Source organism: Pituophis catenifer, unplaced genomic scaffold (genome assembly GCF_029215685.1).
Source record: "Pituophis catenifer annectens isolate HBS135680 unplaced genomic scaffold, rPitCat1.0.hap2 SCAF_6, whole genome shotgun sequence".
NCBI lineage: Eukaryota > Metazoa > Chordata > Lepidosauria > Squamata > Colubridae > Pituophis > Pituophis catenifer.
Genome location: NW_027256886.1, coordinates 301433 through 314531, shown reverse-complemented (window position 1 = coordinate 314531; position 13099 = coordinate 301433). Strand labels below are relative to the sequence as shown.

The window sequence follows — 13099 nt, the reverse complement described above, 5'->3', positions numbered from 1 at the left end:
AGATGCACTAAAGCTTACTGAGTACTGGAGAGACCAAAATGGCCTACAAGAAAGACCAAATGAAGAATACGAAAGAGACACGGGAAGACAAAGTATCATGTGGCCACTACATTAAAAAAGAAATAGCAGGCAAAGCAGCTAACAAGACGTGGCAATGGCTAAGAGCAGGAAAGTTGAAGAAAGTGGCTAATTCTGGCTGCACATGACCAAGCCTTGAGAACCAATGCACTGAGAAGACCACGACAAGCAGCAAATGTTGCCTCCGCAAAGAAGGTGAAGAAACAGTGGCCCACTTGATTAGCTGCTGCAAGAAGATCACAAGGACCAACTACCAACAACGGCATGACAAGGTAACAACAATGATCTTCAAGAAATATCATTTGCCTGCAAGCAAGAACTGGTGGGATCATAAAATAGAGAAAGTCATAGAAAACAAAGAAGCTCTAAAGCGCTCCGGGACTTTAGAATGCAAACCGACACCGACCATTCCAGACTTTACAACTTTTGATAAGACAAAAAGAAAAAAGAATCTGAATAATGGATGTTGCAATACCTGGAGACACAGAATAGAAAAACTGGAGAAAATCCAACTTACAAAGACCTGCAAATGGAAGTTGAATGACTGTGGCCAAAGAAAGCAAGGATCAGACCAATAGTAATGATAGACGCTTTGGATGCAATCAAAAGACACCTGGAGCACCGCTTGAACACGGATGGCATTAACAAAATCACTGTCACTCAATTGCAAAAAGCAGCTTGGCTCCAAAGCGCTTACCTTTAATACCATCAAACAACAACACCTGACCATTCCAGGTTCCTATAAGTGGATAAGAAGGCCAAATCCTCTCTAAACATCTGACTGATCAACCATAATAAATAATCATAATATTGCTGCTCTCAATGTGTTGTTCCATTGAAGGGCTGGCTCTGCCCCTCGGAAAGGGCAAATGGTACCCACTTCTTTACCAGATCGGAAGATGTAAGAAATGATAACCGGGCACAGAACTTATTTTATAATCCATAATGCTGAGCTTGGTCCTCAAAATTATTTTGCCCTTGCAAGCAATGGAGCCGAAGGGAGAAAAGCCACCCAATCTACAACAGAAAGCTGGAGAGTGTCAACTCCAGCAGAAAGCGAGCCCCGCACCCCAGAGCAAGTCCTGCCTTCTGCAGCTTGGCGCCCCCCTGCAGGGCAAGACACCAAAGCTGAAAGGATCCAAGGAGACCCTGGTGGGTGAAGCACTCCCTTTCCTCCCTTCCCCTGCCACCCTTGCTGCTCCCCCGTCTGTCCTGTTCCCCTCTGCTGCTGCTTCAGCCAGACTGCCAAGCACCCATCATCTCCTGGCCCCCAGGTCCCTCGCTCACCCCCAGGGATGAAAGCCTGGAAAAGCACCGCATCAGAAGGGCAAGCCGGCCCTTCGTGAGACTCAGATGGACCACGGCCCGGCTCCCTCAGCGCCAGCAGTAGCTCCCCTCCATCCTCTCCGCTGCCTGGCCAGCTTTTATCGCTGCAGCCGGTCCTTAATAGCCATCCTGCTATCTGAGAGGAAGTCCTGCCAATGAACTGTTTTGTCAAAACCTTTAAAAAACAAAGTCTCCAAAGTGCTTAAACTCTTTTATCAAGAAAGCTCTTGGCACAGCTCGCCTTGGAGCGCAACCACCAAAAAACCCAACAATGGCTGGCTTGAATGGGGGGGCTGGGCCGGAGGATGTGCCGGCAGCCCCCAGACGGAGGGAGCAGCGCACTCTATTCAAAGCACACAAATGGGCAGTTGGGGCCGGGGGCCGTGCGGGCAGGAGTCCTGATGTTATCTGCAGGGCTAAAAGCACGGAGGATATTATGCCTCCGACCAAACCCTTCCTTGCTTCCACAATGGGTGGCTTTGTGCTCAGAGCTGGGACGAGCACGAGACCCCAAAACAGGGGAAAAGGCGCCGACACTTTGGCACTGAAGTACGGCAGTCACTGCTTGCCCTGGGGAGTCAGCCAGGCAGGGACAGCACCCCAGACGTGCAGGACGCCCAAAGACACCCAGCCCACGAAGAAGCACCCAACAAGGCGGGGAGGCTGCCCAGGAGGGAGACAGGATGGGGACAGGGGTTGGGCCCAGGCTCACAAACTGCCCGCATGACTGGTGCAATTCATCCAACAAATAGGACATACCTGCACACACACAAACACACAACTATCTCACTCTTCCCTTTTGGGGGGGGGAGTGGGGCAGCCAAGAACAGTAGATGAGTAAGAAAGGCAAGAAAAAGGAAGGGAGGGCTCAATGCCAGCATTACTCACTAACAGAATTACAGAGTAAGGGAGCTGGATGGGGCCTTGGAGATCTTCTAGTCCAATTCTCTGCTCAGGCAGGAGACCCTTTACCTTGGTTATCCAGTCTCTTCTTAAAGACTTCCAATGTTGGAACATTCACTTCAACTTCAACACTGGAAGTTTTAAAGAAGAGACTGGACAACCCTTTGTCTGAAATGGTATAAGGTTTCCTGCCTTCCATCCCTTTATCCCATGGGTCCTCAAGCTACGGCCCGTGGGCCACATGCGGCCCACTGATGCAATTAATCCGGCCACGAGGTTGCCCCGCCCACATCACCCCACCCACTCTTCAGCAGAGCCCAGGACTTGCCTTCGGGAGCTCTTTGGGCTGGAACCAAAAGGTAAGCTCAACAATTTTAGCCTGCAGAATGCTTGTGGAGGGGTGGGGGTTAGAAGAGGCAAAACCGGCCTGTTTTTGGCCAAAAAACAAGCCGTTTTTGCCTGGTTTTAGCCTGCAGAATGCTTGTGGAGGTGGGGGTGGTGAAAAGGCAAAAAAACCAGCCCGTTTTTCACCTTCCCCGCCTCCACAAGATAGATAGAGAGAAACAGAGAGGGAGAGAGAGATAGAAAGAGAGAGAGAGGGAGAGAAGGAAAGAGTGAGGGAAAGAGAAAGAGAGGGAAAGAGAGAGAAAGAGAGAGAGAGAAATAGAATGAAAGAGAGAGAAAGAGGGGGGAGAGACAAAGAAAGAGACAGACAGAGAGACAGACAGAGAGACGGAGAGAGACAAAGAAAAAGAGAGACAGAGAGAGAGAGAGAGAAAAAGAGAGAAAGAGAATGAAAGAGAGAAGGGGAGAGAGAGATGGAGAGAGAAAGAATGAGAGAGAATGAAAGAGAGAGAAAGAGGGGAGAGAGAAAGAGAGAGGGAGAGAGACAGAGAAAGAGAGACAGAGAGAGAAAGAGGAGAGGAGAGAAAGGGAGAGAGAGAGGGAGAGAGACAAAGAGAGAGAGAGGGAGAGAGACAAAGAGACAGACAGAGAAAGAGAGAGAAAAAGAGGGAGAGAAGGAGAGAGAGAAAAAAAGAAAGAGAGAGAGAGAGAGAGAGAGAGAGAGAGAGAGAGAGAGAGAGAGAGAAGGAAAGAGAGAGAGAGACAAAGAGATAAAGAGATTTCTCAAACTCCTTGGGGCTGAGAAGAATTGCTGCAAAACTGAGTTTCCTGAAGTGGACCACTAGACTCCTAAACAACTGAAAAAACGATCTATTAAAAAGAAAAGGCACCCAGTAGAGCAATATGCAAACAAAAGCAAATAAAACACCCCTAGGAGCAAAACAAATTAAAATTTGTGTGCATTGTGCAATGGACAGTTAAATTGGACACACCCACCCAGTCACATGACCACCTAGCCACGCCCTCCCAGCTGATCCGGCCCCCCAACAGTCTGAGGGACAGTGAATTGGCCCCGTTTAAAAAGTTTGAGGACTTTATCCAACCATCTGCACTTCCACACCTCTTCTTTCATCTTCTCACTTTAGGGATGGTCTCAGAAAAACCTGCCTCCCCTCCCTCCGGCTTCTCCGTCCTGGCTGTGCCTGCCCTGCCCCAGTGACTGCCAGAGACCCAGATGGCTGCCTTTGAAAGAGCCTTGAAGACCTGGCCTTGCCCGAGCCCCGGGTCGGAGTTGGTGGGCGAGTGGCTTCAATTGCCGGTGTGCGTGAACTGTCCTTGGCACAGCAAGTTGTGTATTTCTGGTGGATTTTTTTTTCTGTTTGTGTTAGCCAAAACGAATCATGTGGCAAGCAGGCAGTCATAAAATGGGCTGATCTCTTCTTCCTGTATTGATTATTAGTAAAAATAATAAAGGTGGGATACAAACAAACACTTTTTCTTCAGGCATTTTCATTCTCTCCAAATGACTACTTCCACCGATCACTCCCTTTTGCACTCATTCGTTCGTTCAACACCCGTTCATTCCTGACTCTGTTATATCTTATTTTACCAGACATCTTTATTAAGACCTCCATCTGCATGCTTTGAACTGGCCTTTACTTACCCAACTCTTATTTCTGCATGAGAAAATAGGCAGATGCACCTGAATCCAGGCCTCTGCTGGGGTCAGATATCAGGAAAAGTAGACTGGCTTATGAGGTCATCTTTAGCTTCTGTAGAAAGAGAATTTGGGGGGAAACTGGGCTTCGGCTGGACGTGTGGCAGACTGGTCAAACTGTGGCAGGAATGAGGGGGTCTTGCCTGCTCCCCATCAGCAGGAAAGTCTGCATGCAGACCTGGCTACAGCCTCTCGCCACCCCTGCAAAGCGTTGTCTCTCATCTGCTCTGTTAGCAGGCTGAAGAGCACAGAAGAGTCTTTCTCAACCTTGGTGACTTTAAGTCAGATGGACTGCCACTCAAAGCTTTGCTGGCTGGGGAATTCTGGGAATCAATGTCTGCATGACTTAAGGTCACCAAGGTTGAGAAACACTGGCATAGAAGACACCCCTTGAAAGACTTCCCAAGAATGTATTTCCTGGTTCACAGAACAACTTCCTACAGGGAAGAAACAGAGGTGCCTAAAGACCAGGTGCAGTTCAAAGGGGGCCGCCTGCCTCAGAAGCATGAGGTCAGACCCCCTCCCAACTTCCGTTTCACGGCTTATGGTGAGAAAAGCTATGACATGTGCACAAACCCGGAAATGCTGCCAGTGCAGAAGGAAAAGCATGCACAGAATTCAACCGGATCGCATCCCTCACTGATGCAATTGTTTATTCATTCATTCATTCATTCACTCATTCATTCATTCATTCACTCATTCATTCATTCAATTTGTACAGATGCTCACTCACTAAGCAACTAAGCCACTGACAACATGAAAAGCAACAACTCAATCATCGCTGGCCAACCAAAATAAGACAAAACCACAAACAAGCACCAACAGCTTCAGGATGAAAATTAATCACATGCCTATCCTGGCAGCTGCCTCAGTGCCCGAGGGAAGAGCCAGGTCTTCAGGGCAATCCAGACCTCTGAGGGGGCTGGGGAGGTACCCCACAACAGCAGCCTTCACCAAGGAATTCTGAAGGAAGTTTGTAACTTTGCACAGGGCTACATGGGCCTTTTTAGAAGAGGCAGAGCTATGAAAGTGAGACAATAACATTTGCACACTGATGATGTTGTGGGATCATAATGTGGGCATCACACCAACCCTCAAGTAGAAGTGATGCTCCTTCAATCTGTTTCCGAAGCAGAGAATGGTTTATTTACAGTGCACTTTCTTTGGGGCTCCCCATCATCGGAACAGAGGGTAAAGCTGCACCCCCAGGGGCCTCCATGCTTCACTAGCCAAGAGGCCAATGATCTCGCTGGACCCGGGAAGCAGCTCCCCTCAGATCCCACGGAAGTTCTCTCTCTCTCTCCTCCCCCCCCTCCCCGAAAAGCAGAAACGGCTCAGGAAAGGCAGCGTACGCTTTGTTTCATAGGCATCATTCAGACCTCAGGACAGCAGCTCCGGAGCGTCCAGGCGCATTCCGAGAAAGGCGCCTCCCAGAGTGGCCCGTATGACCCACAGCTCGCCAGAGAGTTGGGAGGCCAGATGAAATCACAGAGGAAATTGGCAAGAGCTACTTGGAGGTACCTAAAAATAGTGTATATTTTGCTTAAACAATACCTGAACTATGTCATGCAACAGCAGCCGCCCTGTCTGTCCTTGTTCCTATCTTCCGAGCGATAACATTTCTAAGGACCCACATTACTGGAGGTTTCGTTAGAGAAGCCCCAGTCTTGACTTTCAAAATCTGACATCACCCTCCCCTCGGTTCAAGAGCCTTCCCCACGACCAGGTGCCTGTTTTGTGCTCAGCTCAAAGAAAAACTGAAAAAGCAGCCTTCCGTATGAGATGAGAAGGACCACACTTTCATTCCCCCACAAAATAAATAAATAAATAAAAACACGCCAGCAAACTCTGGGTCAAGAGAGCTAATGCCATTAAGGTATTAATGGCGCAGTAGTCCGGTCTGGCCATTGCCGTCACACCTCACGGCGGCAGGCATCGTGCCCTTGGTCTAAGAGAGTGCGCAACTGTAAAGCAGATCTAAAGCTTCTCCTCCCTCAGTGGCCCACAGGAGGGTCATCTCCTCTTCCTGTTGAAAAATGGACAATGGCTCCCTCACATTTCTGCCTCCTCTTCTGAGGTATTCTCCGTGAAGAGACAAGAAGGCAGAGGCTCCACAAGGGCCTTCTTTTTTAAAAAAAGCCCCTGGCCCTGATTTTCCTCCTGCCTCTTTGCAGCCACTCCAGCCCTCCAAGGAGCTTCTGTGCGGCCAGAAGGCTCCGCAGTTGAATGGCAAGTCAAGCTGCCCCCTTGACGCCACTTGGAAATCTGCATGACATCATTGCTGGATGAATACCTGGAAATTTTACAAGTATACCAGCAACTTTTTAACAAAGCTCTCTCTTTTATCGTTTCCCATCTTGGGATTTGCAGCATAATGTAAGCTTTTGTTTCAAAGTTTAGGCCTAAGGAAGACCATTGTATCTAGCACCCATCAAACTAAAACAATATTTACATTTCTGAAAAGTGCATTCTTTACAGAATTATGGATTTTGCCATCTGTAAAAAATGTATTTCATTTGGACAGTGAGACTTAAGGCCAAAGGTACCTTATGCTAACAAATCAGACAAGCAAAACCTTACATCACAGCTAAGGTACAATGTACGCCCGAGCGGAGGGCTCTAGATATGCCCAGGCGGAATAGTACGTTCTTTCGTAACACGGCAGGTGTGGAGAGCAGATCTGCTGTGTCAAGACATTCTGACCTGCTTCCCAGTTAAGATAGGGATTTGCATCACCAGCACAAGATACCATTCAGGTCCAACCTGGAAGTTCAATTTTAACAATTTTAACTGGCTGCCAGACTAAATTCTAGGCCTGACTCAGAAATGAAATCCCTACTTATCGGAGTTCTGATTAAAGCAGCAGTTAAAGAACTTTAATGAACCCTGCTATTAAAGGACAGGAGTTTTTTTTTTTCTTTTCAAATCTGGCCCTATTCTTGTCTATATTGACCAAGGTTACTGCGGTCTCTTCTAATGAAATTCTAGGAATATTGAATATGTAACTCCAACTGTGGGCCTCTCTCCTTAAGACTGTCTATGTAATGTAAATAACACACATATGCCTTTCTGGTTTCTTTGGCTGAGTTTTAGTTCTCTATTTTCTTTTTTAAAAGTTCTGAATTTTTAGTGCCATATTAAACAAAGAAGGAATAAAAACTGATGAAAACAACCAATCTCAAATGTCTTTGCCCTTTCAGAGCGCCCCCCCCCCCCCCAATAGCTGTTAAGTTTTATTTTCTGAAGGGATTGAACTCAGCAGACACAATATGGGCTTCTAAGAAAATGCTGCCTTAAGTCACAAAGATGGGGAAATTTTCATTATTTTCTGCTTTTTTTACTCTCCAGAATGGGATATATATAAAGTATGATAAAAAGTAAAATATCCACAATAAGGATTTTTTGGAAGGATATAACCACAGGCATTTTTGTGTAAAGAAATTCAGAGTAATTTAAAAAGATGTGTTAATCCTCCTTGTTCTTGGGTGAACAATGACATGAAATCAACAGATGGTGCAAGTTTCTCTTGGTAGGGAATCCATCATACTATAAAACTAGATGCAGTGGTTGGAATTAAGCTGTTTTAAATCTATACACTAATAAAAGTCTGATGCCTGTAACCTTTAACTTGGCAAAACGGTGCATTATAGGGCAAAATGTTTTGAACCAAGGTACCTCAAACGGACTAATTTACAGAATGCATCCAAAACCCAGGATGCACGATTCCCACAGAATTGAAATTTGGCAATTTTTAAAGAACATTAAATTTTTAGGACATTAAAGTGATTTATGATGTAATGCAAAATGTCATTAAACCTTTACCGTGCTGATATTCTGACTATGTTATACAGTTCAATACGGGTGACATTTAAGGCAGTTGGGATCATGAATGTATCCCAACTTTTCCAGTGAAGGCAGGACATTAGAAGCTCTGCCACTGTTGAGAGCCTTGAGGAATCCAGCAGGGAAACGTCTGGGAAAGGATGAGCCTGCAGGGCCCAGGTTGTCGGGGTTTTCAAAAGCAAGATGCAAAGGTGTTTGTTTCCTCTGAGGAGGATTCCTTTTGTACAGAATTATTGCATTGTGCCCACCTCTCCTTCACCTTTAGAGGGAACCTTTGAAAAATTGGTTTAGCTCCAACTTCACCAATCCCAAAGCTACCCTCTTATTTTTATGAACATAAAACATACCTTCTGTTGGTTTACTCATAAAATCACACCCGGTGTGTTAAATGTACATTACAGCAGTTTCATAAATCCGACTTCAAAGTCACCACCAGGTAAGAGCTCCAGGGAGGGAAGCAAGGCCAGGAAGGGGGGGAGCGAGAGAGAGAGGCGCGTCTCTTGAACCCGGAGCCTTACCTTGGGCCGGGGAGGGGGGGGAAGAGCCCTTTGGGGCCGCGGGGTCCTTTCCTCCTCCGACCGGGAAGGGCAGGTCCTTCCACCCCAAAGCCCTCCAGCCCTGCCTGGGTCCCGGACTCCCGGCCCAACCTTGCCAGGGAGGACAGGACCCAGGCCCGGCCGCGAAACCCAGGCCCGCCAGGAGGAGGGAACCAGCCGGGGAAAGGAGCTTGCCTCTCCAGGCCCACCGAGGAGCTCCCGGACACGGGGGAGGGGCGATGGGGGGCAGCCAAGGCGGCTTCTCCCGCGGGGGGGGGGTCGCTGGGGGGGAGGGAGGGAGGCGGAGGTGGGGATCTGAGAGCCCCCCGCTTTCCCCTCCTGATTGGTTACGGGGGCTGGATCCCTTGGCGGCTCCCGCTTCCTTGGAGCGGCCTCCTGGGCAGACTTCGGGGGAGGCTCCGAGGGGAGCCTCCCCCGAAGGGGACCCCGCGCTTCGTCCCCGGCGCCGCCTCTTCCCTCCGAGCGGCCCGGGAGCCTCCGGGGAACCGGCCTGGTCCCGAGCCAGAGATTTCCCCCCCCCCCGGACTTACGTCGCTCCCCCGAGAGAGGCGCCCCCCCCCGGACTTACCTGCCGAGGCCGCCCCGCCCGCCAGCCCGCCCGGCCAGGCTAGGCTGCACGCGTCCAACCGGCTCCGCGGCCCCCTCCGCGCCGGCGACGGGAAGTGACGTCATGGCCGCGCCGGCCGGGCCTCCCGACGGGCCCACGTGCCTCTGCGGGAGGGGCGCTCGCCGCCGGCCCCGCCCTCCGGGGAGCCCCGCCCCCACGACCCCCAAAGGCCGGGCTCCCCCCCCCGCCTCTCGGAAGCCCCCCTCCCCCCGGGGCCTCTGGCGACCCCCTCCCGGCGTCCAAGGGGCGGCGGGCAACCCCGCCAACGGGCCCTGCGGGAGCCGCTTCCTTTCCGCCCGCGGCTCCGAAGCGCCGGTGCCCGCCGTGGAACTGCGGCCGGTGCAGCGGCCGACGGAAGGCCTCCCCCGCCGCAGCCCCCAAAAGCCCCGTCTGGGGGGGGCTTTTGCCCTCCGGCCAGCCCTTCAGCGCCCCTTCAGCCCCTCGGCCAGCAGGACCGGCAGGGCTCTGGGGGGGGAGAGCGTCCGGGCAGCCCCCTGATCGACCAGGCCGAGGACGCCCCCTGCCCGGGGCTGAAGCTGCAGTGAAAGGGTTGGGGTTAGGACGGGGCGAACCTCCCGCAGGACTTTCCTCCTGGACGCGACCCAGGGCCCTGGAGCAGCCCCCTCCCCCCGCCCCAGCGGGCAGAAAGCGTGAGGGGTGTTGTCCCGGGAGCCGGTTATCCGGGCCTTCTCAGGAGGGGAGCGAGTGGAGCCTCGGCCAATGCAGGCCCTCATTGTCCTGGGCCATGAGCTGCTTCTCCCCCCACCCCCCATTGTCTTGGACCAAGCAGAAGTAGCGACACAAGGTGGGGGACCATGGAGAGGCAGCCGATGGGTCTTGGGAACAGGGCTTTAGTTGGGGGGCTGACGAGCCCCCACCCCAACAGGTGGGCACAGCTGCTGCAGAAGGCGTTTTCTCTCCTCTGGCACCCAGGATAGCTGCAGAGTCCCCAAGGACCACCCAGAAGCCCCCCCCCATGAAACGTTCCAAGCTAGGCAGAACTGCCCACTGGCCAGGGAAGCATTCCCCCCCCAAAGAAAAACCCCAATGCTGGAGGTGGTCTGGGGCTGCCCCAGAGCTCCTGGAGGAAAGGGAAGGAGTGGAGTGGGCCCACTGGAGTGCTCTGCCCCCCCTCACTTTCCAGAGGTTCCAGGAGCCGGAGGAATTCAACTGCGGCAGCAAAAGGAATCCAGAGGAATTGCCAGAAAACACCCATCTTTTTACTGGACCAGGGTCAAGAGCATTAACACAACTTTTGTTTGAATTACACAGACAGTGAAGGCCGACGAAGCCAGAGACCCCTTGTCCACTTTCTGTACAAGCACAGCAAGGGCACCTCCGATCCCCCCACCCCACAAAAGTCAGTGATGTCACTGGAACATTCCTTCCATGCAGTTTGCGGCTTCCAAAATACTAACGAGTAGTTGCTATCTGCCATCAGTAGCTCAGAGCAGCTCACAGAAAAACAAAAACAAAGAGGGTACATTTTGCTGCTGCTTTCCAGGTCAGAAAGAGAGCAGGCTGGCTGAGCTTCATTCATTCAAGCCTTTGTGCTTTTGTTTTCTGCTATCCCGGGGGGTCCTTATTGGCTCAGGGATTGCTGTGAGCCCAGAAAATGGTCAGTTCAATAGACAAGTTACATGGGTGGGGTGGGTGCCTGCTGGATTTGACTTTCTAGCTGGATTTGTGCAATAGGGTCAACTCCAGAACTTACCCCTGTGGAACCCCGCATCACCTGCTAAGCGGCTCCCCTTCCAAATTTGTCATTTCTGGTTGCAGCCCTGGAATGGAATGTGTGGATGGCCTGGGGGGAGGAGGGCACGTCTCTTCAAAGAAAAAACTAGTTAAGAAGCGAAACGTTTTCAAAGAAAAAACAAAGTCCAGTTGCCTCTTGAAAAAGTGCCTTTGGGACACGGCGAGAGTTAAAGTTATGGTCTGGAACTGCTTCACAGTGTCAGGACCTGGCCAGCTCACCATCCCAGAGGGCACCATGAAGCCTTCATTGTACCAGGGAATGCTTGAGGGCTAGCAGGATTTCATCTCTTGGGAGAGTGAGCTCAGGGCAAAGGGGACCTTGCTATTCTGACCTAGGCTTCCTGAGACAGTAAAAAGCATACAATTAATCCCCAAAACCCTCTTTTATTTCAATGGCTGTTCACAGCCCGTAATGAGTCACAAAGAGTTGGTAAAGACTCTCAACAGAAGTCTGCCACAGTCCTTGGGGATAAGGCTGATAAGCACCCACCTTTATCTCCCTTGACACACTGGCAAAGACCTAACTGGCAATTAGCTTTGCAAGGCCACACGGAGCAGAGTCAAAACAGAGCTTCAGAATTTAAAGCGACCAGCATGAACAAAGTTGCTTACTGCAAAGGCTCACGTGCCTTTGCTCCTCCTTTATGTCTTATGGGAGGGGCCAATCATCTCCAAGCCCTACTTCTGAGTTGTCCCTTTTGTTTTAACTTGTTCTTGCCTTCTGGCAGCTCTGTGCATGCGTGCACTGGGAACAGGCTCCCCCTGTTCCTTTGCCTTGCTGATGTATGACTCTGGAGGCTCCGGAGGCAGCACATAACTCCCAGATTGTCCTGGCCCTCTCTCTGCCTCCGATGCAGAGCCCTTGTCTGAGCCTTCCCCAGACTCCAGGACTGGCCCATTTTCCTCCCCAACCTCCTCACTGTCTGACTCTGCTGCCAGTTCCGCAGGCTGCCAGCGGACCACACCACTTGCAACATGACATTGGTCCTCCACATACCAATAAATCCACCAAAGCAGAGCTGAGAAAAAGAAATGGAGGGTTTGGGGATGGCCAAGTCAAGCCCACCACTAAATCCCATCAAGGTGAGCTTGACTTGGCCATCCCCAAATCCTCCACGGGCTGTGCGTGTAACACCTCAAGTGTTGGAAACACGCTGCATGGAGAGGTGGGAAAAATCCCCCCGCTTGGATGTCACAGGTGGGAGGCAGTTACAAAAATTCCCCGTGAGGTTGCTTCTGCCAAAGGGGAAAATAAAGGGCTGTGTGTTACTTTTTCTGCAGAATGGAACCACACATCTGTTAATTTCTTCTTGTACAAATTTTGCCAGCTAATTTTTCATGGTTTTTTATATATTTGCTTTAATTTATATGCCGCCCTTCTCCGGAGACTCAGGGCGGCTTACAATGCGTTAAGCAATAGCCTTCATACTTTTGTATATTTATACAGTCATCTTATTGCCCCCCATAATCTGGGTCCTCATTTTACCCACCTTAGAAAGGATGGAAGGCTGAGTCAACCTTGAGCCTGGTGAGATTTGAACTTGCAGTAATTGCAAGCAGATGTTAATAACAGTGCTTTAGTCCACTGTACTACAGGCTATATTGCTAGAATAAAGATAAAATATTAAGATGTCCACATACATAAAAGAAAAAAATAAAACCTTACATGGGGGTGTTTTTTCAATGACTTTCCAAGGTTGCTCCCCTCCCCATAAGGGGAAACAGGCTTGTTTCTCCCTGCAATTTCCTGCAGTAATCCAGGGGGAAGAGCGCCCCCCTGTGGGAGAGAGAGGGAAAGAACTGCAGGGGATGCCAACAAGGACACTTCCGGCAGCAGCCCCGGGAGAGCCTTCCACCTGCTGAGAATCCCCGCAAGAGGAATTCTCACCCCCACCCAAACTGGGCACGGAAGAGGGGCAGCTGTAGTGCCATCAGGCTCCAAGCAAGGGCCAGCAGGACGGCCCATAG

The 13099-nt window shown here is 50.7% G+C and overlaps 1 protein-coding gene across 1 annotated transcript in view; it reads right to left on the bottom strand.

The window, feature by feature from the left end:
• Positions 1-9396, bottom strand: part of ATP13A3 (ATPase 13A3) — a 51945-nt gene extending 42549 nt beyond the window's left edge. Inside the window, exon 1 of the mRNA XM_070946419.1 lies at positions 9338-9396. The gene's annotated coding sequence lies outside the window, so the exon portion shown is untranslated. The remainder of the gene's footprint in view (positions 1-9337) is intronic.
• Between the last annotated feature and the right edge of the window lie 3703 nt (positions 9397-13099).